We start from the raw sequence: 5316 nt of genomic DNA on the forward strand, positions 1-5316 counted from the left end.
CACCACCACGATCCAAAGACAAAATAAAAATGAATTTCTGACAGTGGAGCAACCCAAACAATTGCTGGTGATGAGAAATGGTAAATTTTATGTATTTGATGTGCTGGATAGCCGTGGTGATATTCCGCAGCACTCAGAAATTGAGAAGTGCCTTTACTCCAAGTGGATAGCCCTCCTCTAAAATTCCCACAGGGTTATATACAACTGAAGACAGGGATATCTGAGCAAAAGTGAGATAGGATTTGATGGATTTGGGAAACACAGATAACTTGCACTAACTGGATCCTGCCATTTTCTGCCTCTGACTGGACAATACTCGGGTTGAGAATGAAACTGAACTCACCTACACTATACTCCATGGTTATAGCGGGAACTGCTGGTTTGACAAATCCTTAGTTTGATCATTGCTAAGAACAGTGTATCTGGCATTAACATTGAGCATTCCTGGGGGTGATGGTGTGGCCATGTTGCATTTCCTGGAGGAGATATTTAGGGACAGCATAGAAAATCCGGCTATCAGCCCTAGGCCTGAGCCAAACTGATCCAGCACATCTGCAGCTGTCAGGAAACTTGAATTCAAGTTGAACGAGTCAGTGAAAACAGCAGTCAGTGTGGCGCAGGAGACATTCGAGAGTCAAAGAAAATCCTTGCAAATCAGACAACTGGAGTATCAAGTTTGGAAAAAATTTCATAATGGAACAGAAGTTAAGTCCAGATGCAATCATGCATAATAGTGAGGAAGAGGTATGCTGTGAATTGCTAATTTATACAAGTTGCTGCACACTTTGCAGCAATCTGCCATTAGGCTTATACAAATGGCAGCTCACCCTTAATCTCCTCATGACTTTCAACAAGGTGCACACCTTGTTTTTTTACACATAATGTAGTTACCAATTAAACCTTCAGCAGCAAGTTAGAGCTGGTACTTAACAGAAGTATTTTAATGATTTTGATTTATATTCTGTAATACCACTCAGCTTCTCTAGAAAGGGAACAATTGAATCGTGGAATCTCAGCTGGTAAACCTTTCTGAAAATTTTAAATGTATTTTTCTGATGTGTCCTTTCTGTCCCTCTTTCTCTTAATCCAAACTATTATCCCCTCTCTTTATTTCTCATTTCGATGCTTAAATTTACCTCAATTAACTGTATTTCCTTTTCAGTCATTCCTCCATTTCTTTCTCAATCCATAAGTATCATTGGGTAAGGAGATCAGCTGTTGCCCCCAATAATTAAGGTCTCAAATGTGCTGTAACCTTGGTTATCTGTTCAAATATCCAGCTGGCTGCAGCACAAAATTTCTGAGCTGAAAGGCCAGAATAAAAAGTCTAACTAATAGGGCATGCAAAGTCTCACAACACCAGTTTAAAGCTCAACAGGTTTATCTGGAATCTCGAGCTTTTGGAGCACTGCTCCTTCCTCAGGTGAGGCCAACGTCAACATCTCCACATAATAGGGCATGCGGCACAGGACCCCCAATCCAGTGGGCTATTAGAAAAAAGAACCAGAGCATTGGCAACCCACTCCACATAAATCATCTAAAAAACTGAAATCACACTTCATTTATTAAGATTATACTCTGATTATTTGTTTAATATTCATTAAGTAATTATACATTGATTTTTCAATTAATCTGTAGGCAATGGATTTGATTTACATTTGTTTGCAATGCACTGCCTGTCAGAGTGCACAAGTGTGTCTTTACCACAATTGCACCAAGATCCCACCTACATCCGACTCAATGATATCTCAACGAACATATTGAATACGGCTGTTGATACAACATTTACAATACCTGGTTTGGATATAATCTCATTTAGTATGATAGTAGTTTTAAAAGGAAATGAATTCCTGAAATATTTGACCCAGAGTTTGGATGATATCTTTGATTTTCTAAACGGAAAACCTCTAATGGAGACAACTGGTATGCGGAGGAAAAAGTATTGCATTATTTGTAAAGGAGTGATATATAAGGATGGAATTAAAGTATGAATGCATGTAAATACATAATTTACCTTCTTATCACTCTCAGACTACTTTGTTTCAATTTGTGAACATTGATAATTGCTAATCACAAATGTCCTACTACATTCTAAATTATATTTTCTCCACAGATCCATGAATGATGTTTTCAAAGTGACTTTGTATTTTGGTATTTAATATCTAGAACTGTTGATAACCTAACTACATAACCATTGTGTTCTGAAGCTATGGTCACTGTTACTGACAAATTAATCTAGCACACTGAATTATTAAATTGTTAATGCAGTAGAGGGATTCTTTTTGATAAACTGTAATTACTTGTAATAATAAATAACTGTCAAAGGGCTATACCTATGTCTGAAATGCACCAGGTCATTTTCTATTGTCAGGAGTCTTGAAAACCTGCCAGTCTGGTTACTACCAACTGCATGACTGTGGATACCATGTTTTCTCTGGTTTCTCTTTGGAATGAATACAATATGATTCACTTACTGAATTCAACAAAGATATCCGAGCTGGTGACAAGCCAGGCAAACCTTGTGGTCTAGAGTGTGTGTTACATTTCAGCATCAATGAACAATTGGATTTCCAGTCAATTGAGCAAATCGGCCTCCCAAAGGATTCATGTTGCTGTGGCCACATGCACTTTTATTGCAGTCCAGAGCTACAAATAGTGATGACAAAGGCTCCAATTTTCTTTCCATCATATTATTATTAATATATTATTATGTACAATTTTACTGTTCTTAAAACTTAAAGTGCACGCTCTGATTTTAATCATCTTGATAGCTAATAGATCTTATTAAAAGTCAATGATGAAAAGTTCCCTTAAATAGCATATTATTGGAAAGCCATGTTGCGGTCTTATTGTCAAACTAATGACCCCCTGAAGATTCCTACAAATGGATTAGACAAGGCAGGTGATATAAAAATCATGTTGAACTTAATCCTTGATCTATTAAATAAAATGTGCAGCGTTTTGATTGCCATATTTTTGTATATTATATCTTTTCACATTGATTTTAAATCTAGCAGACTTTTGATTGTAGATGTACTCAGCAATTCTTATATTTTCTGTCCTATTCTTTGGTTACCCATACATGTTATGTGTCAGTCTCAACTCAGATGTAATACACATGGTACTGAATCACATATGCTGATTGACATATTTTCACTGGGTGCACGAGTGGATATTCAGATCAAGGAATCACCAGATTGTTTTGCAACTTCCTTCTAGGCAAAAATGAAACATCATTCTCTCAGGGAAAGGTGCCCCATTGATTCTCCATCCAGGTAATACTCGTGGGGGAGAGGGGAAGGTTATCATCTTCCATTTCCACGGAATCCCGACTGGCAGAAGGAGGCTATCTGGCCCATTGAGTCTGCACCAACTAAGAACAAAGAACAGAGAAAATTACAGCACAGGAACAGGCCCTTCGGCCCTCCAAGCCTGCACCGACCATGCTGCCTGACTTAATTAAAACCCCCTACGCTTCTGGGGACAATACCATAAGAACGTAAGTAAGAACATAAGAAATAGGAGCAGGAGTAGGCCATCTAGCCCTTAGAGCCTGCCCTGCCATTCAATAAGATCATGGCTGATCTGAAGTGGATCAGTTCCACTTTCCCGCTTTCTCCCCATAACCTTTAATTCCCTCGCCTACCAAAAACCTATCTACCCGTGACTTAAATATATTTAGCGAGGTAGCCTCCACCACTTCAACGGGCAGAGAATTCCAGAGATTCACCACCCTTTGAGTGAAGAAGTTCCTCCTCAACTCCATTCTAAACTGCGCCCCCCCCCCCTTATCTTGAGGCTGTGCCCTCTAGTCCTGCTGTCCTTTCTGAGCGGGAAGAATCTCTCTACTAGTATGGGCAGAAATTAGAAATAGGAGAGGAGAGGTCACCCTGTTGGGAGTCTTTTATAGACCTCCAAAAAGTTCTAGAGAGGTTGAGGAAAGGATTGCAGAGACGATCCTGGTTAGGAGTGAAAGTAATAGGGTAATTGTTATGGGGGATTTTAACTTTACTAACATTGATTGGAATTGTTATAGCTCTAGCTCGTTAGAGGGGTCAGTTTTTGTTCAGAGTGTGCAGGAAGGTTTTTTGACTCAATATGTAGATAGGCCAACTAGAGGTGAGGCTATATTGGACTTGGTGCTGGGAAATGAGCCGGACCAGGTGCTAGACTTGGAAGTTGGTGTGCTTTTTGGTGATAGTGACCACAATTCGGTTACGTTCACCTTAGTGATGGAAAGGGATAGGCATGAACCTCGGGTCAGTAGTTTTAGCTGGGGGAAGGGTAATTATGAGGCCATTAGGAGAGAATTAGGAAGCATTGATTGGACTAGGAGATTACAGGGACTAGGAACGTCTGAAATGTGGAGTTTTTTCAAGGAGCAGCTACTGTGGGTCTGTGATAGGTATGTCCCTGTCAGGCAAGGAGGAATTGGTAGGGCTAGGGAACCGTGGTGCACAAAAAAAGTTGATTTGTTGGTTAGGAAGAAGAAGGAGGCCTATGTTCGGATGCGGCTTGAGGGCTCGGGTAGTGCAGTAGAAAGCTTTAGATTGGCTAGGAGGGAGTTGAAGAGGGAGTTAAGAAGGGCTAGAAGAGGGCATGAGATGACTTTGGCTGATAGGATTAAGGAGAATCCTAAGGCGTTCTATAGGTATGTCAAGAACAGAAGGTTGGTTAGGGCAAGATTAGGGCCAGTTACAGACAGTAGGGGGAAGTTGTGTGTGGAACCGGAAGAGATTGGAGAGGCATTGAACCATTATTTCTCTTCGGTGTTCACGCAGGACGATATGAATGTAGCTGAGGAGGTCACTGGGGTGAAGGGGTGTAAGATAGAAAGTATTGTAGTTGATACAGAGGATGTTTTGGATATTCTAGATGGGTTGAAAATAGATAAGTCCCCTGGTCCGGACGGGATTTACCCTAGGATTCTATGGGAGGCAAGAGAGGTGATTGCAGAGCCACTGGCTCTGATCTTCAGGTCGTCGTTGGTCTCTGGTATAGTACCAGAAGATTGGAGGACAGCGAATGTTGTCCCATTGTTTAAGAAGGGGAGCAGAGACTTCCCTGGGAATTACAGACCAGTGAGTCTTACTTCTGTAGTGGGCAAGATTTTAGAAAGAATTATTAGGGATAGGATTTATAGTTATTTGGAGAGTAATGAATTGATTAGAGATAGTCAGCATGGTTTTGTAGCGGGAAGGTCGTGCCTTACTAACCTTATTGAGTTCTTTGAGAAGGTGACCAAAGAGGTGGATAGGGGTAAGGCAGTAGATGTGGTATATATGGATTTTAGTAAGGCGTTTGATAAGGTTCACC

The sequence above is a fragment of the Carcharhinus amblyrhynchos genome, chromosome 5, assembly GCF_965287045.1.
Source record: "Carcharhinus amblyrhynchos chromosome 5, sCarAmb.v2.hapA, whole genome shotgun sequence".
Lineage (NCBI taxonomy): Eukaryota > Metazoa > Chordata > Chondrichthyes > Carcharhiniformes > Carcharhinidae > Carcharhinus > Carcharhinus amblyrhynchos.